General features: G+C 42.7%; 1 long non-coding RNA gene across 1 annotated transcript; it reads left to right on the forward strand.

Moving 5' to 3' along the window:
* The first annotated feature begins 22,438 nt into the window (after positions 1-22,438).
* LOC118500740 lies at positions 22,439-27,508 on the forward strand. The gene is made up of 3 exons (XR_004903326.1): positions 22,439-22,993; positions 25,774-26,321; positions 27,310-27,508. It is a non-coding gene; the product is annotated as an uncharacterized LOC118500740 (long non-coding RNA).
* Positions 27,509-27,766: the final 258 nt, after the last annotated feature.

Raw genomic sequence — 27,766 nt, forward strand, 5'->3', positions numbered from 1 at the left:
CTTTCAACAAAGCATCTTGATTAATACAAGAAGACACATCATAAAATTCCACTACATTAGGAATAACTTCAGGAGCCTAGAACTTCCAAGGGAGAAAAAGCTAGATCATACACAAGAGAACAAGAATGAAAACATATTAGATAGCAAAAGTATAATATTGGATGCCAGAAGAATAATCAATGATTTCAAAATTCTAAGAGAAAACAATTTTCTACCTTGAATTCTATAATCAACAAACACTTAAGAATGAAAGCAGGTACAAGCATTTTTAGACATGCAAGGATTAAGGAAATTTATCTTGCATGCACTTTATCCTAAGAGCTAGTAGTTTTGGGGAAAGAAAAGGAACCAGTGAGCCCAGTCAGCAAGGTGGGAAAGCAGACAACTATGCTGCAGCCCTTGAGAATAGCCAGTCCAGTGGGAGCAGAAAGGAGGAGACATCCAGGAAAAAAATAGACTTGACATTGTAGACAGCATGGCAGATCAAATGACAAAGTGATAATCCAGAAGAAATTAAATATATTAATTATCTATTGTTGCATAGCAAATTATCCCAAGACTTATAGACTTAAAAGAATAAACATTTATTAGCACACAGATTCTGAGGGTCAAGGATCTGGGAGCAGCTTAGCTGGGTGATTCTGGCTCAGAGGCCCCACCGAGGTTGTAGTCAAGATGTCAGCCAGGGCTTCAGTCAGCAGAGAGCTTGCCTGGGACTATAAGCTCAGCTTCCAGCATGGCTCACCAGGTAGCTGCTGGCAGGAGGTCTCAGTTCTTGCTGGCTGTTGGCAATGGGCCTTGATTTTTTTTCCCCACATGGATCTGTCCATAGGGCTGATTAAGTGACCTTACAACATGGCAATTATTTTCCCCGGAGCAAACAATCTATGAGAAAGACCAAAGAGGGGGCTGTAAGGCCTTTTATGACTTAGTATCAGAAGTCACACATCATCACTTCTGCTATGTTCTGTTTGTTAGAAGCAATTCTCTAAGAATAGCCCACATACAAGGCAAGAGAAACAGTGCTCTGTATTTTGAAGGGAAGCATATCAAAGAAATTATGAACATGTTTTTAAACTGCCACAGATAGGTATATAAAAATAGCATGCAAGTAATAAATGAAGCAAATATCTAACTTGAAGGAAAACAAAAGGTGATAAACATATAATCAAAATATACTACTCAGATTTGCTATAAAAATATTGACATAGTTTTGGTATTATAAACATTGATTAATGATTTAATTAAAAACAGTGAAATAGCCATATGAGCAAAATGGAGAGGGATGAATTAGAAAGCATAAGAGAGCTAATTTCTAATTAATCCTAATAGAAAGTCAATAAGTATTACCTATAATTGATAAATTAAAAATAGCACTATGGCAAAGACAGTGCAATATTAGCCTAATTGATTGATTAATTAATTAATTAAAAACAGAATAGAGAGTCTAGAAACACACTCATACAAATATAGTCAACTAATTTTTGACAAAGAATAGCCTTCTCAAAAAATGGTGTGCTGGAACAACTAGACACTCACATGCAAAAAAATTAAGACATGAAAATTACACCTTTCACAAAAATTAATTCAAAATAAATAATAGATCTAAATGTAAAATACAAAACTATAAAAGTCTTATAAGATAACACAGTAAAATATGTAAATGGCTTTGGGTTTGGGAATGACTTTTTAATAAAATACAAAAGGCACTATCCATGAAAGAAATAATTGATAAGCTGCATGTCATTACAATTTGAAATTTCTGTTCTATAAAAGACAATGTTGAGGGAAAAAGAAGATAAACCACAGATTGAGAGAAAATATTTGCTAAAGACATATCTGATAAAGGACTGTTATCTAAGATATATAAAAATCTCAAAATTCAACAATAGGATAGCAACTGAATTTAAAAATGGGCCAAAAGAGCTGAACAAATGGCTCATCAAAGAAGGTATACAGACCTGGCTGGTGTAGCTCAGTGGATTGAGCGCGAGCTTTGAACCAAAGCATTGCAGGTTTGATTCCCAGGCAGGGGACATGCCTGGGTTGCAGGCCATGGCCCCTAGCAACCACACATTGATGTTTCTCTCTCCCTCTCTCTCTCTCTCTCTCTCTCTCTCTCTCTCTCTCTCCCCCTTCCCCCTCTAAAAATAAATAAATAAAATCTTAAAAAAAAAAGAAGGTATACAAATGACAAATAAGCATATAAAAAGATACTTGACATCTTATGTCATTAGGGAAATCCAAATCAAAACAATAAGATACACCTATTAAAATGGTTAAAATTCAAAATATTGACAACATAAATGCTGCTAAACATATGTGGCAATAAGAACTCTCACTCATTATTGGTGGGAGGGCAAAATGGTACAATCACTTTGGAAGACAGTTTGGCAGTTTCTTACAAAACTAAATACTCTCTTACCATATGATTCAGCAATTGCACTCCTTGGTATTTACTCAAATGCATTAAAATGTATGTCCACACAAACCCTGCAAATGAATGTTTATAGCAGTATTATTCATAATTACCAAAACTTGGAAGCAAGCAAGATGTCCTTCCATAGGAAAAGAATGGATAAACAAGCCATAGCACATCCAGAAAATGGTATATTATTCATCACTAAAAACAGATGAGCTCAGCAATTCCTCTTCTGAGACTATATCTGAAAAAAACCTGGAATATTAACTTGAAAACTATATGCACCCCTACATTCATTGAAGCATTATTTGGAAGCAGTCCAAGTGCCCATCAGTAGATGAGTGGATAAAAAAGCTATGGTACATTTATACAACAGAATACTACTTGGCTGTGAAAATGAAGAAAATCTTACCTTTTGCAACAGCATGGATAGACCTGGAGAACATTATGCTAAGTGAAATAACACAGTAAGAGAAAGACAAGTTCCATTTGATTTCATTTATATGTGGAGTCTAATGAACAAAATAAACTAACAAACAAAATAGAAACAGACTCATAGATACAGAGAACAGACTGACAGTTGTCAGAGGGGAAGGGCGTTGGGAATCTGGGTAAAAAGATGAAGGGAAGAGTTAAACAAAGATAATAAAACTCATAGACCTGGACAAAGTATGGTGATTACCAGCAGGAAAGGTAGAAAACAGTAGATGGGGGATAAATGGTAATGGAAGGAGACTTGCCTTCTGGTGATGAAGAACACATACAATATACAATACACAGATGATGTATTATAGAATTATACACTTGAAACCTATATAATTTTATTAACCAATGCCACCCCAATGAATTCAATTAAAAATAAGCTCTCAAGCCACAGAAATGACAAAGAACCTTTAGATGTTTATTACTAAGTAAAAAAAGCCAATCTGAAAATGATTCCAACTATATAACATTTTGGGGAAAAGCAAAACTATGGAGATAGTAAAAAGATCATTGGTTGCCTGGGGTTGAAGGGAGAAGGGGAGGAGTAGTCAGAGCAAAGAGGATTTTAGGGCAATGAAACTACTCTGTATGATACTATAATAGTTGATACATGTCATTACACATTTGTCCAAACCCACAGAATATACAACACCAACAGTGAATCCTAATGTAAACTGTAGGCTTTAAGTGACTATGATGTGTCAGTGTAGGTTCATCAATGGTAACAAATGTATGAACATTTTGGTGGAGGATGCTGATAATGAAGGAAGTGGGGAATGGGGTACGTTCAGTGTATGGGCAATCTCTGCACTTTCTGCTCATTTTATCTGAGGACATTTTTTTTTCACTGCTTTTAGAGAGAGAGAAAAGGAAAAAGAGAAACATCATACGAGGGAGACATTAATGTGTTGCCTCCCATAAGTGCCTGGACCAGGGATTGAACCTACAACCTAGGTACATACCCTGACAGGGAATTGAACCCACAACCTTGTGGTTATGGGAGGACACTCCAACCAACTGAGCCACACCAGCCAGGGCTCTGCTTATTTTTACTGTGAACCTAAAACTGCATATATGCCCCTAACCCCATGCTCACAACCTCCCCACTATCAACATCCTGTTCCAGAATAGTACATTTATTACCATTGATGAACCTACATTGACCTGACATGTTCTAATGATCCAAAGTCCATTGTGTCAGTGTGTAGATTATCAGGAGTGAAAACTTCCCAAAAGGCCTCTCTCTGGATAAAACACAGGGAGTGAAATAAAATTTTTGTGTGTAAAGAATCTGGAGGCAAGTGTGAAAGGAAGAGAACAAGGAATCCTGTGGCTCATGACAGAGACCTTAGCTCCCTTAGCCCCCTGGCCCTTTATCTCACTCTCTTACAATATCAACCCCCTGCTCTCCTCATCCTTCCTTCCCACATCCTGATGCACTGATGGAGGAAGCTCCCGACCATCTGTGCCATGGACCCCTTGAATATACCACTAACCTTGGCCAGGCAAGCCACAATGAGGAAACCTCCTGGCCCCTGCTCAGCTCTCTCTTGGTCCTTGCAACAGCTAAACCTCAGATTTTTTTCATCAAGCCCCATCACATCCTTGTCTTTCCCCACAACAGGTGGCCTTGCTGCTTACTGATCAAGGAAGGTAGGGCTGTTAGTCACACAAGTTCCCTGAACTTCCTGCTCCAGGCTCAAAGAGGAGCTCTGTCTCCTCCTGCTTCCCTCTTTCACCTGTCTGATGACCTCATTCTGTCTTCCCTCCCTCAGAATCCCCTCTCTGTTTTCTCATCCTCCCCACCTCCCCTTGTCCTGTGTCTCATCATCAAGATTCTTTCCAATCCCTCATCAAAGATTTTCTCTTCCCTTGGCCTTTTTTGGGGCTACTAACCTTTTCCAGACACACCTCTAATAGAAACAAGACAAGCTCTTAAGACAAATCATCAGGTCCCCATCACAATGAGTGACAGAACTGCTATAGCAGACAATTTGGTTGCCTACCAATAGGGCTTGTCTTTTTCTTCATTGCAGTAGGAAGTGAAAGCAAAGTAAATACCATCACAACCACCTTCCCACCTAAAGCCAAGCAAAACAGAAACCAACCGACAAAGTCCTCCCTCACCCCGTACACTCCCTCTACTCCTGCCCTTTGTCTCTCTTCTTTGCCAAATTCTCTGCAAGTAACTTTACTCAGTGTCTTTGTGGCCTCACTTTCCCACCTCCTGTAGGCTGGCTTCTGGCCCCACCATACCTTCACTGATCAAGCTCTGTTCAAGTCACCAGTCAGCACTGAATTTCCAAATTTAATGGACACGTTCCTTCTTATCTCAATAACTGCCTGTAGTGTGTTGACTCATCACTCTTCCTTCATGAACTTTGCTTCTCCCGGGGCTTCCAGGACTTCCAGAACTCTTCTCTGGTTCTCCTCCGCCTTGCCCAATAACTCCCTTGTCTTCTCAGTCTGCCTTCTAATCTCTGTTCCTGCAGACTGCTGCTCCATGTTAGTTCTTCCCAGAGCTCCGAGCTGGTTCTCTTTGTGTCTCACTTTACACACTCCCTTGTGAGCAATCTGAACTACACGTTTTCCTATACCCCACATACTTTCGTGACTCCTAAATTTGCATTTTATTTTAGCTATCTGCAACAAGGCTCTCTAAAGGGGATGAAACAGGAAGTTCCAGTCCCAGGAGTAATCCAGGTACCAGCAATAGCCAAGCCCTCAAGGACAGTAAGAAGGGCTAAGGAGAGCACTGTTCAGCCCTGCGGCCTGAAGATGTGGGCTCCCTTTGTTTCTTTTCAGGAGTATTCTGTGATCTTCGAGGATTCAGTGGGGTGGGGGGAGACCACAGGTAGGATTCACGGGCAGATAGAGAGTCTTAGAGTAGTGCTGGTTTCAGGCTCTCTTGGATAAAAAAAATCAAATCTCTCTGGGCCTTCCTTTTCTGGCCCATGGGCTCCACACTTGACCACAATAAACACCCTCAGCTGTTCCTGTGCATATGTTCCAGCTTCAGTCACACAAGTGCAGTTTTTAGCTCTCTAGTACAAGCAGGCATCTGTTTCAAGCCTTATTTGGGGGTGGGGAAAGGAGGAAGATTTTTTGACTCATTTTATATGAAAAATCCACTGAACTGAATGTTTTTACTATTTAATGAGAATAAAAGCCATACTTACTGAATAAAAGAGATACTGCAGGGAACACAACAAACATAAACATAAGGGTCTACAAAATGCAGCCTTGTAAATGAGCCTTGCCCCGTGACATCCCGACCATCAGCTGGTTAGACACACACTTAGAAGCATTGTTTAATGTCATCTACCAGAACCTGGTCATTTAAAATGGACTAGAAACTAATGTAACACTTTAAGCAAATGGATCAAATGAAAAGCAAATCATTTCTGTTCAGTGACTAATAATAAGGTAATAAGATTATGCCCACTGTAAAAATGTCAGCAAGCTAGGAAAATGTTAGGAGAGCAGAAAATTTGAGCCAGATGATGCAAAAAGACAGAAATGGAGGGCTTGGGAAGAATGCTACTGCTCTAGTGGCAGGGTGGTGAAGGAGTTTGCATGCCCTGTTGGAACTCCCATTGACTGCAGGCAGCTCCCGGGGAAGCCACTAACAGGCCCAGCAGGAAAGATGAAGGATACCAGCCACAGGCCGCAGCAGGAGAATGGTGATGTGTGTGTTTACGTCTGTGACCTAAAGCCCCCTGGCCCTAGCTGGCATGTATGCAGAGTTTAGAAGGTGACAATAAAGATGGTGTCAATGCTACAGGGCAACTGAGGCCTGAGCAGCAGCTCCACTTCTCTATTTTTAATTATCATCTATAATATGAGTCCCAAGTTTATATCCCAGTCTTGACCTCTCTTCATATCTCCAGACCATATATCCAACTGTCTCTTTAAAACATCCATGTTTAACTCTGGCCAGTGAGGCTCAGCTGATGGAGTGATGTCCCATAAACAGAAATGTCACCAGTTCAATCTCCAGTCAGGGCACATGCCTAGGTTGTGGGTTTGGACCCCAGTAGGGATACATGTGGGAGGCAACCTATGGATGTTTTCTTTCACATCAATATTTCTCTCTCTCTCTCTCCCTCCCTTTCCCTCTCTCTAAAATCATTAAGTATGTCCTTGGGTAAGGATTAAAAAATAAAATTAAATGTCTACATTTATGTCTATATGCATTTCCAATCCAAAGTGTCCAAAACCTAAGTCTTAATCTCCTCAACAAACTTGTTCCTCCTCCAGGCTTTCCTGCTTCAGTGGCATCACTCACCTGCTCAGCTGCTCGCTCACACCAGAAACCTGTAAGGCCCTTTGATTCTTCCCACTGTTCTCACCACCATTCTGTGTCCATTCACCGTTCTCCGCGTTCATGTCCTCCACCTTGTCCAAGCCACCATCGTTATCTGCCTAGATTTCTAAAACAGCCACTTAAGTTGTCTCCTTACTTCCACTGTTGCCTCTACCCTATAATTTATTTCCAACATAGCAGATTTTTCATAAAGCCAAAGTCAGATGGCTTCCCATGGCACTCAGGATAAATTCCAGCTTCCAGAGGGTGGCCTCCCGGGCAGGCAGGGTCTGGCCCCTGCCTACCTCTGCATTCTCCTGAGACACTTCAACCTGCAATGAAAACCTTGCTGATGTGAGTTTCATTCCCTCAGAGCTCTCTTGCATCTGTCAACACTTTTCCAAAGAGAAATCAAGTTCCCTTTCAGGTTACAATGCAAATTAGAGTTTGGTTTATCTCCTAAGAACACCAAACTCCAAGGGAATCTTGTAAAATCTTTTGCCCTCTTTAAAATTCTTGAAAAGCAGCTGCTGGTTCCCAGCCAGGATCTCTGCCCCTGCATTCCCTGCCCTGTCCCTCCAGCACCATCCACCACCTCTGGTCGATGACACAGCTGGGCTCTGCCCCTTCAGAAGCTGATGCTCCAGTGAGAGTGGTAGATTTATGGTGCAAGGTTACATGGTGTGTAAATCTGGGCCGCAGAAATCAAGGACTGTGACATTTTTACAGCCTCTTCTAAACCCGTGCTCGGATATGAAGCAACTTGAGGGGTGAACATCTGGTTTCACTTTTTTATTCACTACCACAGCTCCCATCTGACAAAATTCTCAATCTTGCCAGGGTTCTGGTCACTGGCTGAATGAATGAGCAGTGAGATAGCTTTCTGCTAGAGATCTTGCTTTTCCTGTCTCTTCATGGTGTAAAAAAAAACCACCAAAAGCGAAAAGATCACTCCTACTGCATTGAAACAAAGCATTTGCCTGAGTCAAGGCCTGGGTGGCAACTTGCCAGCTTGCTAGAAGATAAGAAGGGACATTTCTGGGGTAGGCTAGGGAGAGCCTCCAGGGGCCTCTTTATTAACAGAGACTGTGGCCAAGACTGATGTGCAATGAATACTGGGACTTGTAGTCTCTGTGGGCAAGATGACTGTCAAGGAAAGTGGTGGCTGGCCATGGTGCAGGACCCATAAACTCCTTTTCACCACAACCTTTAATCTTGGGCAGGATTTACCAAAATTATAATTACCATTGTAGCTAAAGATCATGTTGGGAAAATGTGTTCCAAAGATAAGAAGTTACTTTGATCAGGTGCATCGTTGCTGGCTTGTTCTACACAGTTTCAACAGAGTCCCTCCTCATGACGAGGGAGTTTCTTTTCATTTGATGGAAAACAGCACACTGGAGCAAGTTTATTAAAACGTGCTTCTCCTTGCTTGTGCAGTCAGGAGCCAGTCAGGGTAATATGCCAGCAGGAATGATCAGAACAAACAGAAACAGGCCCACTTTAGTGAACAATGTTGGATCTCCCCATCTCTAAGAGTTATGCACAACTCATCAGAACCAGTGATGGGGGCAGTAATCCTTCATCTTTGCTCCTCAAACTATACATGGCCCTATTGTGCCAAGAAAGAAAGAAAGCAAAACAAAGTCTGTACAAAGCACCACACTGTGGCCCTATGAAGACAGCCAGAGCAGCCAGATCTGCCTGTGGGTCACCAATCCACTCTCTTGCCAGGATCCCAAAAGCAGACTCTAAGTAACCCCAGCTCAAAATCCCTCCAAAATTCTCGTGGCCTGTTACACAAGCTCCTCTCAACAAATAGGCTTTTACAGCTCCATCTCACTGCTCCCCGAATTCACATCCTACATTCTAGTCAAGGTGGGTATTTACTAACGCTAATAGTGACCATTTATTGAGCACTTAACTATGTGCAATGAGCTATGCTAGGCATTTATGTCCATTATCTCATTTAATCATACCTCAGTCCTATAAGGTAGGCACTGTTATATCCATTTATCAGATCTTGAAATGGAGGCACAAAAATTAAGATCTTCTCCTACCAACTATCATTAACCCTGAAACCAAGCAGGTAGTCCTGCTGGAGGTAACCACATAGCCAAACAGACAGTCACCACAGGAAATGCACAATCATCTGCCTCTAAAGGGCCCTCTGTTGTCTGGCAGCCCTGCCAAGTGGCTCACACTGTACTCCCACAGTTTTATCCCATGGCCACACACCACCACACCCATCTCCTCCCAGTTCCCCTCCAGCAACAACCTTCCTCTTCCCAGGGCTACACTCTGGCCTCATGAGGGGAACTTTAAAAAATATTGATGCCTGGATTCCAACCTGAAGATTACAATGTGATGAGTTTGGGAGGTCATCCCAGGCATGAGGAGGGTTTTTTTTTTATTTTGCTTTTTCTTTTTACTCTCACCTAAAATACAAGGATGGTTTTTATTATTATTGATCTTGGACAGAGGAAGTGCAGAGAGAGAAAGGAAGAAAGAAAAGAAGGGAGAGAGAGAAACATCGATTAGTTGCCTCCTCTATGGTCCCCAACCAGGGATCGAACATAAAACCCAAGTACATGATCTGACCAGGAATCAAACCTGCAACCTTTTGGTGCACAAGACAATGCTCCAGCCAACTGAGTTATCCAGTCATGGCAAGGAGGTTTATAAACCTCCCCAGGTGATTCTAATATGTGAGCGAATTGAGTACCACTAACATAGACTTATAATTCATATGAAAAACAGAAGGTACCCAAGGGAAATCCAAAATCTCCAGATCCCCATCATGAGCACCCAACCACACCTTCTTCCTTTCTATTAGAAAGGAGAAAGTACCCCGCCAAAGATCAGACTTTCTGAGGACTTCGATACCTCATTGAACTCTCTTACTCTTCTCTCTCCTTCTCTTTTCAATCCCCCTCTGTCTACTGCAGCCCTGCCCTAAGAATTAAAACATTTTTTAAACTTCCATTTATTGTCATCTTATATCATAGTTAACCTTCTTCTTAAAAGAGCTGTCAACATAGTCTGTGTCTACTTTCTTTCCTTCCAAATGTTCACTCCTTTACCCACTTCAATCTGAACTTCCCTTACTCCACTGAAATACTTTGGTCAAAGTCACAGTTTGGCCATGAATGGCCTCCATGTCACCATATCCAGCCGTCTTACCAGATCCTTCAGCTGTGTCAATATAGGAACCTACTTTCTCCATTTGGCTTCCTTAACTTCACAGTTTCTGGAATTTCTCCCTCCTCTCTGCCCCATTCTCAGCCTTCTTTGCCAGACTGTACTCCTCTACACAAACCCTAGAAGAAGGAGTTCCCCAGAGTTATGCTCTGGGCACTTTGCTCCTCTTATTTTTTGTTCCTTGCCTAGGTGATCTCATCTACACCCGTAGTTTTCACGCTTACAACCCCCAGATTAATTCCACAGACAAGCATGTGCACCTGCCTATTTGAAGTATCCATTTCACCATCACGAAGGCATCTCATATTTAGCATGTTCCAACTCGATTCTTCCTCCTCCACATCACATCTCTTTTGATTGTCCCAGCTCCACCTAAGTGCAATCAGTTTCCAAATCCTGTTAATTCTACCACTTTAGTGTCTCTCAGATCTGTGCCTTATTCTGTCTGTTTTAGGGCTAGATCACAACCCCCTTTTCTTTCTCATCTCTGTCACAAAATAACCTCTTATTCTATAAACATCAAAGTGATATTTAAATTATGTTGCAAGTTTTTCAACATGCCTTCCTTCAAAAGGTGGGGCCTTATTCCTTTTCCCTTGGCTGTGGCCTGGACTTAGTGAGTTTTTCCTAGAAAACAGAATGTAGTTGAAGTGATGATATTAAGTGAAGTCATAAAAGACATTGCCACTGTCTTGGCTCAGGCTGCTATAACAAAATACTACAGACTGGATAGCTTAAATGACATTTATTTTTCCCAGTTCTAAAGGCTGGGACCTCCAGGATCAAGGTGCCAGTAGATGTGGTGTTTAGTGAAATCTCTCCATGGCTTGTAGATAGCCACTCCTTATAGTGTGCTCACATGGCAGAGAAAGAGAGGGCTCTGGTTTCTCCCTCTTCTTTATTTAAAAAAAATTTTATGCTCACCCAAGGACATTTTTTTCATTGTTTTTAGAGAGAGGGAAGGACAGAGAGAAACACCAATGTGAAAGAAACATCAGTTGGTTGCCTCCTGTATGCACCCTGACCAGGGATGAGACCTGCAACCTAGGTATGTGTCCTGACAGGAATTGAACCCACAACTTCTTCCTCTTCTTATAAAGGCACCAGCCCTGAAAGATCAGGGCCTCACTGCCATGATCTTTTTAAATCTTAATTGCCTTCCAGAGTCTCCATCTCCTAATACCATAACATTTGGGGTTAAGGTTTCAACAAATGACTTTGTTGGGGGACAAAATATGCATCTCATAACAGTCACTCTGCCTAACTCCCCTAGTTCACCCATGCTGGGGTAATCCTGCAGCCATGTCATGAGCACACTTGTATAGGCTGTGGTGCATTTGACATGAAGAGAAATTGATATCTGCCAATGATGAGCACCAACTTGGCCACCATGGAAGTTTGCCACTTTAACCTTCTAATACCTATAGCCTCAGCCAGAACCTTAATGGAGACCTCATGAGAGACTGACAGAACCTCTCATCACACAACTCCAGAAATCCTGACCTGAAGAAAAATGTGCTGTTGTTCTAAGCCACTGGATTTTGAAGTAATGTGTTGTTCATCACTGACAACTCAGCTCTTCATCCTTTTGCTCCCTGATCACAGACAGAGTCACATTTTTTTAAAATTTGTGTTATTCTCTTACTTAAAATTCTTCTGTGGCTCTCAAAAATCTACAGACTAACAGTGAAACTCATGACAACAGTACCTAACTTTCTTCAGAACCTGGCCTCTTGGCCTCAACTCTCAAAAGCTCACATAAGGACATCTGGAGAAGGAAAACTTTCCTCTACCCTCAAGGTGTTTTTGGACTGATCTAATAATCAAATAGACATGAGACAGATTAGCAATAGTTAATACATCCATATGTATGGGAACTCTGCATACTTGAGAGTCAGAGACCCCACATGCAGGAGAGGTTCAGAGACAGAAAGGAAACATGAGTGTGTAAGACATCCTGAGCTGAGTTAGGGTCAAGGTAAGATGCCCTGGGGGCTTCAAAGGGTCTTGCAGGACAATAAGAAAAGCAGGTGCTTAGTAAATAGAAGTTTGGCCTGCCCTATAAGTACATCAAAAGAGGTTTTCTCTGATAATCACTTATAATGGGCAAGGTCCCTAATTTGAGATCTAGTCAGTAGTTAAAGGAGGGGCAGAAGTTTCTCTTGAGCCTGTAGCTAAAGTTGCCTTTAGCTCAAAACAATCTATATATAATAGAGACACATCTTGGGATAACTCATTCTGAGCCCCCCCAGCTTCCTCTGGCAGGCCAGATGATTTTATATCTGATGCCCCTCTGTCAGGAACCCTCCCTTGAAGTGTTTAGTAACACACTGAGGAGCTGAACCTACCTTTATCATCACATTAACATTTAGCAGTCCATTGTCCACTCTGACCCGGGAAAGATTGTCTTTCACATCTGTCTCCCAGAACAAGAAAGGTACTGAGTGCATAGGTGGCACTCAATAAGCAGTTATGATTCAAGAGAGAATAAAATGAATGGGAAAAATTATCTAAAACTCTTTGACATCAATAGCAACGACTGACTGAATCAAAGTATACAATTCCATTAGACATTCTCTGTCAACTCATCTAGATAAAACCAACTATTTTTGGAGACTCTAAGCCCATTTCCGGAGACTGGGGTCCATGGAAACAAACTCTGTTTTGCATTTCCCTCCAGTCCATAGAGAACAGCTTGGTGTGATGCTCCTACCCTCTGTCCCTCAAGCCCTGCCCCCCAAACCCATGACTTCCTTCTCCTTAGGTAGACCTGACACCCAGGTGACATTTGGAACACTGAGATTTCAGGTTCAGTGTCCATTTCAGAAGTTTGTATATGGAGAGGTAAGGATGGGTGGGCCTAAAAGAAGGCAGTCCTGGCACATTTACTTGAACAACATGATTCACTAGGACATTATGGTGAGCACAAACTCTGACATTATTTGGATGTATAAGCAATTTGTAGAAGAGGAAAAGTGAGTGGTATTTGGTACTATTCATCTGAATGGTCCATTTTTTTATATGATAGGAGATACCAATTTAAGTCACTCTTACAAGAAAAAAATTGTGTCTCAAGATGTCTGGAGGTCCTCCAGAAGGTCACCTATTTTGGTGGTTGCCTCACCAAGGTGAAGGACCTGAGGGTTTTTATACTTAAGAAAAAATCTGAACTCTTCACTCAGGGGTCCACATTGCTGCATGATGACTGAGATGGCTCTGGCCTTTCCCCCTCCTCTTCCACCTGCTCCCATCCTATCACCTGCGGCTATCATCTGGCCTTTTTTCTATTTCTCCAGGTGCTGGGGGACCTTAGGTCTCCTCCTCCTCTAAGGTTTTGTATGTCTGGTTCCTCCTAGCTATTCATTATTCAGTCATTGTCATCTCCTCAGGGGCTTAAACCCTGCATCATATTGGCCAGAGACCCCTTCCTCTGTAAGTCAGGCAGGAGCAAGGATTTGCACTGTATATAGGGTTGCCAATTATAGCAGGTAAGAAAGTGTGAGGCACTCTCATTGCTTTGTACCAAAACTTTTGTCCACTGGGCACTGGCAGTGAAGGTGGAGGTAAAGGAGGAAGAATCCCCCCTTTTTGCTTTCAACTATTTCTCTGAAATGAATGTTTTCAGAATTACTTCCACAAAGGAAACAGAAGGAAAAAAACACCTAATATGTCTGGTTTCACTATAAAGTTAATAGTTGATTTTATCCTCAAGTATTTTTGCCTGATTGTCTTTCATTATGAGAATCTGAGAGATGCTGATGGCTTCTGTGCCCAACAGGAAGAGGGAGGAGGGGCAACTAAGTGGGTCTCCTTCAGTCAAGGGCAGATATCTAGGCAGAATCATAGGAGAAAGTTCTTAGCAGATGACTCAAGGCAGCAGGGGGCAGGGCAGTCGTTGGAAGGAGAATGCAAACCAGCGCACCCAGGTGGTCTCCTACACTGAGGCTGCTTCTAGTTTCCACTGCTTGAGTCTTGGCCTTATTGTGGGCTATTTCATACTCTAATGGTAGGCCTATCTTCTTGTCCCATTATGAATACCTATTTCTTGATAAAAATTTACAGCTGAGAAGAAAAAGAAGAACATGAAATAATCAGATATAACACCTCCCAGGCTGCTTCATTCAGAGCCAAGGTCAGTGGTATGCTGGTCACCTGGAGAAAGCCCTGAGGTAGTGTTTGCCCATTTCTCTGGTGAAAAGATGCCTGCCATGGCTGACCAGCTGGCGAATGTCTGGCTGTTTAGAAACCCACTCACAGGAATCCACACAGCGCACTCTGCAGATGACTCGCCACGGTGCCCATTTGTGAACATTACCATCAGAGCTCCCACCACAATCCCTAACTAAGGAGAATAAAGACTAGCACCTTCTCAACAGATACCAGTAGACCTGTTTTCTAAAAGAAATCTGAAATAGTACACCAAAATCTGGAGAGTGAATATTAATGAACTGCAATCTAGAATCACTGTGACAAAGCAGTCCATTACATGAGAAGTATATTATACAGTTAGTCCTATTTCTCAGCATGGTGCTGAGTGGAGTTATCCTAATGGATGTATAGCTGCCCTCAGTGAAGGTATTAACCAGGTGAAGAGCTACACCTTTACAAAAGGGTTAGATCAATGCCAGAGGTGGACCTGGCCCAGATTACATACCAGGACTGAATACCATGCATTTGACATATGCAAACAGCCTTCATCTAGACTGAGCTGGAAGGCAAATGTTTACAGGACTTTACCTGGCCCCAGCTTAGGCCTCAGCCACAAACTTGGGTCTGTCCCAGGTAAATTGGAAATTTCAAGGGTAGGCCAGGTAAGATGCTGGGCACAACAAGAGATATGATACATGTATGCCCCACCTTACATGTAGCTCACCACAACAAAGCTAACCACATCTCATCCCAGCCAAAGAAGCAGAAAAAAGACAAAACCACCACATCCAATGAAAGCGTCAGTGACTGGCCTTATAGATCAGATGCTACAGCCCTGGTAGGGAATGGCTGTGCACTCCAGCTCCTCCTTGTCATGGAAACAGGGGAAAGCATGCAAGAGGTAGATGCTCCGCACCCATCTGTCACATGTCGGTAAAAACAATGAATCTGTTGGTTCATGGATTTATTGCATAAACATTTATTGAACCCTTACTGTGTCCCAGTAACTGTGCAAAGTACTGAGCATACAAAAGTAAAAAGCACAGTCCAGTTCTCCTTCAGAATTCCTCTCCCTGGCATGCAAGCAGGCTCAGTCCTTGCTGAACCTGGTCTGGGAGACTCACTGCCTACCTGTGGTCATGACAGTGTCCACAGATTGCAGTGCACTGGCACAAGAGACAGTAAGGATGATGAAGTCAGGAGACAGCTGGACAGACAGCCCAATGGAGTTAAACAGAAACCCAGGCAAGAAGCAGGTATCAGGTACAAAGCAAAGGACTGAAGCTACAGACACCAAGGAGTCAAGTGGGTTTGGTGTAGAGTAGATGTCAGCACCTGGAAGATTCCTGAAGTGATAGAAGAGGAGCCTTGTTTAACAGGATGCCTGCATCTTCCCCTTAGTTGGGAAGGGAGTTACTAAAACAGTGATTGCTTGTTCAGGATCTCTGAAGGCCTCTGCATGCAACATTTCTGCAAATTTAAAATACAGTCAGTAGTGCCGTCATTTGGTGTGCCACTAAGAGAGAAATAAGCCTTAGCAATTTATGACACACCACCAAATTTAAATGATTCCAACCTCAGCAATGTGAAAACAATGTGTATCATAGAATAAAAATGGTCGGACATACCTATTTGGATAAAATAGATAAGAGGGAAATGGATACTAACAATGACGTCTCAGAATAGACTGAATAATGGCACCCTGTTTGGGATACACTTTGGTAACAGAAATCCTAGAAAACCATGGAGACAGGCAGGACTCAGCAAAAAGAAGAGAATGATGTAATGGCCACTGGTTTAGCTATCTCCAAGTTAAGACAATCAAATCTATCAGGAGTCCTGATAAACTAGTACTTAGGGACCTTTATAAACTTGCTCCACTCTTACAGGCAGTATTTTTTATCTTAAATCATATTCATCTACAGGGGAAAACCTTCATTATGAGCACCTTGACACAGCTGAGCAGTGCATTAGCTATGTGAAGGCTTACAATCTCTGATCCTTTTCTCCCATTCATATAAATACATAGAAATTATATGTGTATGTGTATATGCATATGCATATGTATATGTATATGTATATGTATATGTATAGTAGTCTCCTCTTACCCATTGGGGATACATCCAAGACCCCCCATGAATGCCTGAAACCACATGTACTTACAAACTATATATACTAAATTCTTTCCTATATATACCTACCTATGACAAAGTTTATAGCTTCTCTTTAGCATACCTGAATTGCCAGCATCACTACTCTTGAGCTTTGGTGTCGTTAAGAAGTAAAATAAGAGTTACTTGAACACAAGCACTGTGATACCTTGATAGCCAAGCTGGTAACTGAGTTGGATACTAAGATGGAGACCCTGGACAAAGGGATGATTCACATCCTGTGTGGGATGGAGCTGGACTGCACAAGATGTCATCATACTACTAAGAATGGCACAAGATTTAAAACTTATGAATTGTTTATTTCTGGAATTTCCCATTTAATATTTTCAAACTGTGGTTGACCACAAGTAACTGAAACTGTGGACAAGGAGGTGTGTGTGTGTCTGCATGTGCACGCACGCACATACATACACACAGGCAACAAAATGTTAGGTCTTGTTAAAGGGATAGATGTGGGCAGAACTGTAATGCAAGTTGAAAACAAAAAGATCAAGTAAGACGACTTTGATGACATTACTTGAAGACATGAATTAAAGGATGATGAGGAAGGGAAGGAAAGATGTGTTTCACATGGACCGATGGACATGACAGCACAGAATGGGAAGTTCATCACAGAAAGGCTGACAGCTGGAACACTGGAAAGCAGCCCTGTCTGCCTCCATGCTTTCCCTGGTACCGACAACCTCCACATGGATAAACACCCGCATTCTGCTTTGGGACTGGCAAGGGACATAGTGAGACAAGGAGCTGCTCGTTCAGGCTGCAGACCTCCAAAAAACAGGCACTGCCCCATGTTTCTCTGAGTGCTCCCCCCAGCCACACATACACACAGTACATGTCCTGCACCCAGCAGGAGCTCAGGGAGTATTTCTGGTTTTTCAGTGAAGGGCATTCTTTCATCACAGTCCTCCCCAGCAGTTATACTGGCCCTTAGAGCCAAGGGCATTCCTGCACAGATTAGCCAGGCAGGAAGGCCTTGGTCCAGGTTGGACCATCCCAGACCCACACAGTGTTTGCCCAGAGTCTGGAGAAAGGCCTCATACTCTCCAAGTTCAAGGCAGGCCACTATGCTTTGTTTAACCATAAGGATCAGCGCTAGAAGGTCCTGGAGGTGCTGTAGTTCAAACACCTCATGTCAGAGGAAGTCAGAGGAAGAAACTGAGACCCAGACAGGTGACATGATCATGGGTAGGACCCAGGTCTCTGGCTCCTGGTTGCTGCTGTACCTTTCATGTTCCCTATGATTCCCTGATTACTGCATGTCCTGCTAGAAGAGGGTCAGTACACTGGCTGGGAGTGGTGATGGGGGCAGTCCTCTGGCCCAGCTCACAAGGCAAGACACAGCCCTGTGTGAGCAGAATGACAGGTCCCCGACATGGTCCCTACTGGAGCAGGCTAATGCAGATGATGGTTTGCCATTGAAGGTGTACAGTCCACTGGAAGTATCCAGAAGGAATCATAGAGAGCAGAGAAGACTACATCTATCAGGAAAAATTAGTGGAGGTGTTGTGCCCTGAACAACTTCTAGGTTTCACGTCACTGTTCTCCTTATTATGTGCCACCTCCCTGAGAGAGACCCCTCTCTCCAGTCCTGCAGAATTTGAGGGCTATGGTCTGCATCTGCTTCTCCTCAGCAGGTCTCCTCGGAGTCACTGGGCACCAGAAACAGGCACACAAGTGCAGTTGCTGTGAAGAAAGCAGGCAGCTGGCTCTGATCTGGGGTAAATGGTTGGAGGAATTATTTACATGGCCCAAGAACTGCAGAGATGAAATAAGCCCTGAAATGGAAAATGTGCCTATGTCTGCATGTCACCCCGTGAGCACTATGCCCTAGAGTGTCAGACATGCACACACAGGCACACATGTATGCACAACAACTGCAGTATCCAGTTGCAGGGCTTCCCAGAGAGTAGGCAATCACCAAATGTTTGCTGAATAATGATTTAATTCATTTAACAAAGGATTAAATGACTGAATGGACGGGTCAGGGAAATAGATGCATCTCCTTTTGAGTACTAGGTCTATGATTTGAAAAGGAGAGGCAGAGCTTCACTACGAGGATTTGAGAGGTGATGGCTAAAAACACTCTGGTGTTCAATGCTGATGGAAAATTCCTTTCAAGGAAGAAACGAGAATGTCCAGGAACAATGTTCCAGTCCTCTTCACCTGTGAATAACTGATTAGGAATTAAAGAGTAGGTAATTTAAAAAAGAAAAAAGAAAACACCTGTGCACTCGTTATTAAATGCCCTGAAGTGTGTGTGTGTATATGCATGTGCACACACATATATCTATACATATATGTACATATATATAAACATATCATGTATTCATATGTAAACACCCTGTGGTATATATACATGTTTAGTATAATATATACCATCTATATATGCATACTATGTATGCCATCTATGTATGTCATATATATATATGTAGTAATATATATGACAGTGCATGTACTAGCTATTTCCAGATTATTTCCAGTGTCCTGATATTAAAATCCTGATACAGCAAATCAGAATCCTGATTTATAACCACTTGAATTTTCTGGAAGAGCTTCCCAAGAATATGATTTTTTAAAAAGAACACTGAAAGGACTGAAAGTGTCTGAAAGTTCCCTAATGTCAGCTTAACCCTATTTGCCTAAAGTCCAATCATATTTCCCCTTCACTTCACCTGATGAAGTAAGCTTTGGCAGGAGCATCTGCCAACAACAAACCAGGGTGAAGAGGGAGAGAAGGACAAGACTGGGAAAAAGGGTGGTGGGCATGAGGATCAAAGTGGTGCTTCTGGCCCTGAACCCCGCCCCCCACGTGGCTGTGCGTTTTTTAGCCTTCACCCTTCACACTGTGGCTCCTTCTCACAGCTCCCCTCCTCTCCCTGACCTTCTGGGTTTCTTCTGCTTCCCAGTATTCCCCTTATGGCATCAGAGTCTTCACTGTAAAATAAACTGTCTTGCATAGAGTGTACGGTTTCTATGACTGATTTTTGTAAGAATCAAATTAGATATAGTCTTAGAAAAATAACTTGAAATCTACTTTTAAAGCAGGTTTGCTTTGATCTCTTTCTTACCTCTATTGCACTCACTCTCTCTCTTCCCCTCCCTCCCTCCCTCCCTGTATCCCTCTAAAACAGACACATACACAAGCACCCCAGCTCTCAGCGCACTTCTCTGCTCAGCTGGCCTTCTGGGAGAGCGGCCTCGTGGAGCCCGATAGGAGTCCTTCCAGCCTCCAGGGTCTTGCAGCCCCTGACTGGGTGTCAGGACCCAGAGTGACGGCACAGGCGTGCACTCCCCGGAATGCGGGCAGCTGCAGCCACAGCCTGGTACGTGGTACCCAACGCCAGCAGAACTGACTCCACATGAAGCAGGCCCTGCCAGAACCTTCTCTCTGCATCTCAAGGTCACAATAACAGATTATGAGAGAGTGGAAAAGCACTGCACGGAAAATGGGCCACGGGGACTTTCCTCTGCGTGAGGAGGCAAAGAACAGCGCAAGGATCCAGCAGACAGAGCGTTTGAACTCTGAGAGGCAAGGGACCTTGGAGTGCGGGATACTTCCAGCACCTGGCCGGCATATGCAACTTTTTCCCCTCCCGCAGGCTTTGAGAAAACACGATAAAGAGGCCACAAGAAAGATGGGACAACTGGAAAATTCTTTCTGAGGTGTTTTAATGTAGGAGAAATTCTGTCACAGACAATAATGTGTTTCACAAGAACCAAAGACTTTTCTATCACATTTCATGATGGCTACTTTTTTTTATTCCTTGCAAATTAAGGTGGGACAAATGTTGTCATAAAATAAACATTTCCTTGTCTTCAAAACCACTAATAAATAGTCCAGGCTAATGAAGCCCTGCCTGGCCTCAAAAATATGGTAGGCCTACTATCCTGGAGCAGCAAATAGCATGATCTCCTCATGAGCCCTGACAGAACAGAGGGCCCGACTGTTTCAGAGTTGCGACACCCTAACTGATGACATTAGTCTCCAAGGGACTGAGACAGCTGTGCTGAAAGAAAACATTTTATGTTTGATGGTGTAGTAACGATATTTCAAGTCTTGACTTAAAATGTAAATAACAACAACAGAAATAAAATTCCTCTATAAAAAGAACACTTTAAAAAAAATCCAAGCCACACTCACTGGCTTGAATATGTTTTAGGTTCTTAACTTTTTCCAAGTGGTTTAGAGTCAAATCAGACCCATGAAAATTGTCTGAGGGGATTCCGGCATTTGGATTTTATCTGACACAGTCATTCCCACAGTTCAGCAAAAAGGTCACCACTTTCCAGAATCATGTACTGGATGTAACATGTCCAGGAGGGACAACCAGAAATAGAGTTGGAGATTCCAGAAGCTTTTCTACTCTCTTATAAATTGGTAGCAGCAACTCTGCCTTCTGTCCACCCCAAACACTTCTCCTAACCTGCATCCTCCTGGCATCTCCTCAGGGCTCCATGTATGGGAAACCAGTCTTACCAGTTCTTGAGCTGCCAGTCACCTTCTCCAAGTGTCTCAATGACTGATGGCCCCTTTCCCCAGAGCTGGCCTGCAGGGAATCAGCAAGGGTGTGTGCTGGAGGGCAACTCTGCAGAGTTCAGAGGCAGAAGCCACTGAGTGGGCCTCTTGCAATCCCACAGGCCCTTGGCTGGGAGAGACAAGCACTTCCCAGCACAGCTCAAGAACCCAGGCCCTAGATCTCAACTGGGGTTTTTCAGCTCTAGTTTTGCGTCTCAGTTATTTATCTTCCTCAGCTTCAGGCAGGTCAACCTACAGTGCTGCTGTTCCCAACTCTTTTCAAAAGGGATTATTATGACTCCCCAGTGATCCATCCAGGAAGCTCCCAGCCAAACAACCAAGAGCAGAGGCACAGGGAGGCAGCAAACCACCTGCTTCCACTGCTCTCGCTGGAATCAGCTGAGTTGTGAGAGTGTGGGGCTACCAGGCCCAGGGTCTCCTGGTAGGCCAGCCCCAGGAAGGTGCTGCTGCCCTGCTGATGTGCGGGATGGAGGTGGGAGGGGTGATGGGAGGAAAATGTTGCAAAACCCAGAGCTGTCAATGAATCCAATATTCCCCCCGGCTGGAATTCTAACAGAGGAAGTGAGAAGGGAGAGTACAATACAACTAAACACAGCTTCTGAGAGATAAAATAAAGAATACCCAATTTTTTCATTTTAAATATATTTTTCTTAATTACAAAATAATTAAACTATGTAGAAAAGTACATAAATAATATAGCCAAGGTGCAGGTGCATACCGACTAGCTTTGACATGTTGCCATATTTGCTTCAAATCTTTTTCTTTTATATATATATATATATATATATATATATATATATATATATATAATATGTGTATATATAATCACTCAGCCTAGCACAAGGAAGCTCCCTGAAGGAATCTTAAAGGCCACAAGTACTTGAGCAAATGTAACATCAAATGAGCCCAGCGCAGTCCCTGTAGTAGCTAGTCAATGAGTGTTGTTTATTTTTCCTAGTGCCTTGTTCGTGGCTAGAAATCTAGTTCAGGCTCAGCTGTTGCAACTGACATTGTCACATGAATTTGCTGCTCCATCTCACATCCTCACCCCTAGGCTGACTGGTCACTTTGCAAATGCAGCCACTTCCCAATCCTTGAGCAGGCAGCCCCCAGCTTTCCCTCCCTTCCTCAGCCCCACCCACCTTTTCATGTCCCTCTGTCCCAGGCTGTCCACAGGCACCATTTGGCTCCAATTCCACACCCTAAGCATTTCTATGAATATAGGCTTTGTGGACTGTTTATTCATGTGACATTAATCCCAGAAGGGAATCAAAGCGGCGTAGATGCCATTACCCTTGTTTGCCTTGGATTGTCTGCTATAAACTCCCACAGCAGCCTGGGAGTTGAGAACCTGCTTAATGAGGCCTGGGACAGGGAGGAAGTGGGCAGAGAGAAGAGTCAGATCATCTCTCTGAGATCCATGGCCAACAGAGGAGCAGAAAGGCTGGGCAGCATATGATCTCTGATTCCACATCTCAGCTGAGCAGAGCATCTGGACCGTGCACACGTCCTGGTCCCAGAGCTGGGCCTGGGAGGGTACACTTTGCTCTGCACAAAATGGGGGACATGAGGCACCTTCAGACACTTTCCTGAAGCAGCAGGTCACTGATTTCCCAAGTTCTGGTGTCAAAATACCCGAGGGCCCTCTTTGGAGCCCTGTAGCTGAACAAACCTATGTTTTTGAAATGAGAATAACAGCAATCAGCTCTTCTTCTGTGTGGGTGAGTATGCAGGGGCATCGTGGAGCCAGGCCTAACCAATACTGTGCATGATGGATTTCCAAGCAGATCCCAAAGCTGAGGGGTAAAGGATGGCAACATTTCAGGAGGGACCCACAGGCAGGTAGGCACTTCTCTTTTCTCCACACCCTCCCAGCAATGTGTTCCTTCTCAGGCTTGAGAAACACCAGCCCTGCATTTGCTTATGGAGCAACATTTACCAGCCACCACTCAGAGGTAACAGGGGTGTGCCTGGGTGGGTGTTCCCTTGACTTTCCGGAGAAGGAAATGGACTCTCAGATGGTAAAACTGTGATCGGAACTGAAACTGGACCATTTCTCCTTCAGCTTACAGCCTGTTGACTTACAAGGATGCATACTCATACACTTGCTGCACACACCCTCCAGAGCATGACTCACCCGTTAGAGGTAGCTGGACGAGGTCCCGCACATCCCTGTGAATGACACCATTTGGCGTGCACGTTGCTCCTCTGCAGTTTGGCTGGCCAGTGGGCAGGGTGTTGCTTGCGAAAACCTGCTTTTAATCAAATCCAGTCTTGCCCTCCTAAGAGTTGACAGTTACGTGTGACAGGAGTCTCCCTGACCTGGCTATGAGCGACACTCGTTTTGCTCCTCTGGGCCACTGGAAAGATGGAGACCCTCGCAGATGAAAGAGTGGTTTCTGGAGGCACAGGAATTGGCAGTAGTGGCTTAGATGGCAACACACACCCTCCATGCACCCAGCAAGCAGAGAGCCAGAGGTCGGGGATAAAGCTTAGCATTCTCAGTAAGAACTCTTACAGAAACCTCACAGCTTCCCCCACCAAGCAGGGTGATCCTGGGAAGCAGAGCTGTAAATTCTGCTTCCAGTCGCCCAGAGGACTGACCCTGGGCTCCTGCCAGCCCAGCTCAGGGAACAGAGAGAGAAAGGGCTGGGAAGAGCTGGAGACTGGCTCTTACTAGAGTTCAAGAGGAACAACAACCTTACAGAGATGTCCTGGAGAAGTCCACTTGAAAGGAAAGAAAGAAGAAAGGGAGTGAGGAAAGGAAAGAAGGAAAGTGGTTCATTAATAACTGAGCTATCCAAGATGGGTCATGCTAAGATGTCTTTTTTTAAACAGTAGTAAGGATACAAGATTGCCTTCCCATCTAGCCCTACTCATCCCCAAATCTAATCCCTTGCCTTCTATACTGCCAGTTCTTAAAAACTTTTATTTTATTTTATTTTTTTTACTCAGACATCAGTAAACCTTACAAGGTATGTTCTGAATCTTACCTTAGCCCTTAAACCATACCTGAAGGTGGTTGCTCAGGAGCCAGCTCAATCTAGACTGAGCACCTGACTGTCACCAACTTGGGGTTACGATCTGTCTCTCCGCCTGTGAAGGGGAAAAATGCCCAATGTGTGACAGTCATCAAATTCCCAACCCATCACCTAGGGGGCGCTGGGGGACCTGGAGCAAATATAAGTGGTCCTTGAAGTCATATTCCCACCAAATATTGTCCAAAGCAATACATCTAATACAGTAGCCATTAGCCACATAAAGCTACTGAGCGCTAGACATGAGGCCATCATGATATGCTGAAAGTGTAAAATATACAATAGATTTTGAAGACTTAGTATGAAAAAAAAAATGTAAACTGTCTTGTTAATAAGTTTTAGTATTGATCATGTGTAAACATATTCTGGTATTATTGGGTTAAATGTGATATACTATTGAAGTTATTCTTTTTTAAAAGTTTTTCTCACTTGTTCTTTTTTATTGTGATTACCATCTTAACCGTTTTTCAGTGTACAGTTCAATAGTGCTAAGTACACTCACATTGTTGTACAACCATCACCACCATCCATCTCCAGACCTTTTACATCTTCCCACACTGAAACTCTGTTCTCATTGAATAATAACTCCCCATCCCCTCCTCCCAACAGCTTCTAGTAACCACCATTCTAGTTCCATCTCTATGAATTTGTTGACTACTCTAGGTACCTCATATAAGTGAAACCATGCAATATTTGTCCTTTTGTGACTGGCTACTTTACTTAGCATAGTGTCCTCTAGGTTCATCCATATGTCAGAATTTCCTTCCTTTTTAAGCTTGAATCATATTCCCTTGCATGTATGCACCACGTTTTGTCCATTTATCTGTTGTTGAACAATTCTGTTGCTTCCAACTTTTGACTGTTGTGTATAATGCTGCTATGAATATGACTGTGCAAATATATCTTCAAGGCCCTGCTTTCAAATTCACAAATGTGGAATCTCTGGGTCATATGAGAATTCTATTTTTAATATTTCCAAGAACTGCCATACTGTTTTCCATAGCAGCTACAGTATTTTACATTCCCAGCAATGCCCAAGGATTCCAATTTCTCCACTTCCTTGCCATCACTTGTTATTTTCTGGGTTGTTTATTTTTTGATAGTTGCCATTCTAATGGTTGTGAGGTGGTATCTTGTTGAAGTTTTAATTTGCATTTTCATAATGGTTAGTGATGTTGAGTGTCTCTTCATATGCTTACTGGCCATTTTTTATATTTTCTATGGAGAATCATTTTTTAATGTGGCTACTAGAAAATTTAGTTACATAAGTGGCTCACATTCCGTTTCTACTGGGCAGCTCTAGTCTAGAACGAATAGCAGCACAACTACTCCCACATAGGGATGTTTTGGCAATGAAAGGAACCCTGATATTTAAAATGTGGAGAACCTAGTTCCAATGAATGATCTCTAAGTTTCTTTCCAGTAATAACATTTTTGTGATCTCTTTCTCTCTCTGCTCTGAGAACTTTAATTAGAGCTTTCACATGAAAGGAGAAGATGCCAGGAGCCATTCTCCCTTACAATGAGGTGTCCCCTATATACAACCTGGAAGATCCAGAGAGTCAGGGGCCTCTCTTGCCTGTGCAGAGTGGCCCAGCTCCTGTGATGCGAGTGGGGGGTGGAGTCTTGGCTCCAGAGCTCACTGATATCCTGAACCAAGGGAATCCATGTCAGAAAATTCTGCTGGTAAAATTTTGTGCCATCTGAGAGAAGAACAAACAACTGAGGCTAGAGCTAGAAATGTGGTCTCTGTGAAAACCTCAACACTACTGGTACCTTCCTATGGTAAAGACACTAATCTTGCTCCAAAGGAGGAAGTGGATGCCACCAGAAGCTGGTCCCTTTGTTTTAGGGGTGGAGACTGCAAGTTGGTCCCACTGGAATAAACATTCCAGGAGTCTACAGCCATCCCACCCCCAGAGGTTGCTGCCAACAGATCCCTGGGAGTCATAGATTGTATCCAGTAGCTGGCAGTCATCACTTTCCACCATTAAACAGTACCAAGAAAAGGGTGAGCTCCAAAATACTGCTACTTTTCATACATTTTCCTATTTTCCCCGAGGTAACAGTATTACTAGTCCAGATTTCCTTCCCTTTGTCTTACTAAAAATCACACCAGGAAGGGGTTGAGCCCACAAATATTTTGCCTTATGGCCTAAAAAAGATGAAGATGAAATTTTGTGAAAAAAGCAAGAACTATGGTGAGGTCTGTTAGTTCTTCTTTATAACTAAAAGGAATGGTTTAAAGCATGGCCACCTTGAATGATATTTTTTCATATGATTTTAAAGGAAAATAATGGCAATATTTTAATGCCAGATAGCAACATGGAGACCAGGAAAGAATTAAGAATTAACTTAAAATAATAGGACCTGATCATCTTATAAAAAGATAATCTAAAGAATAATACTACATAGAAAATATTCTAATATACTGGAGGAAAATGCTGTGTAAACATAAGGCTTTATAGTTTATGTATAAAATGTAGTTTATTTAAATTATCTTTACGATCTAGAGTTATATAAATACATAGAGATTTTAAAACTTGGTAATAATGGCAACTCAGACCTAGACAACTCCTTTTACACCCAAAGTTTTCAATCCTAAGAACACTGTAGTATATTTGTCTAATATCTCTTATGTCAGTTTTCTCATGTGAATAACTAGAGATATAATTTTTCCTAAATCATTTTAGAATTGTTGTAAGGATCTAATGAACTAAAAGATCTGTGGACACTTTTAAAAGCTGAGACCCATAAAAATTATTATTATAAAAGTACATATAGTTTATTATACTAGACTTCATAAGAAGGAGACTAAGAAACATCAATTTTAATGGAAAGAAATGAAAACCTATAAGGGCCCCATGAAAGACATGAAATACAGGGTTTCCCACCCCATCTGCCAATATTGATCATCTTTTTAGGAGGCTTATAGAGAAGATGTGGTGTAATATGCATCATAAAATTCATATTTAATGTACAAAATCTTTTCTCTAAAGGAAGTTGCATGAGGGTGGAAGAGAGTTTAAGCAAGGAAACTGAAACTAATACTGTAACCTCTGCTATTACATACAGAAAGTTTCCTGCAAGTAGCAGCCAGGTTCCTGGAGAGGAAAAAATGTGTGTGTTTAGCTTCATAATCATAAAACTCTTAAGGTACTGTGTGCCTTCCCCCATTCTTCCTTCCTTCCAAAAAAGAGAAACGCATTAACATTGGTCTCAGAAATCTGCGGGCTGCTGTCTCCGCCTCTGCCTGCCTCTGCTCAGACAGCTGAGGGCTATAGAGCCCATCCACCTAGCACTGAAGGCAACTCCACCTTTGGCCTGAAGCAGGTGTGGCAGTGACACAGGTGGTTTGTTTTGCAGGGTCAGGTTGGCACATTTCTAGCCTAGGGCTGTGGATAAATGTTTGGATTTTATTTTCAGTCGCATAGTGTTCAACTCCTTAGTGTCAAA

This window comes from Phyllostomus discolor, chromosome 5 (assembly GCF_004126475.2).
Source record: "Phyllostomus discolor isolate MPI-MPIP mPhyDis1 chromosome 5, mPhyDis1.pri.v3, whole genome shotgun sequence".
NCBI lineage: Eukaryota > Metazoa > Chordata > Mammalia > Chiroptera > Phyllostomidae > Phyllostomus > Phyllostomus discolor.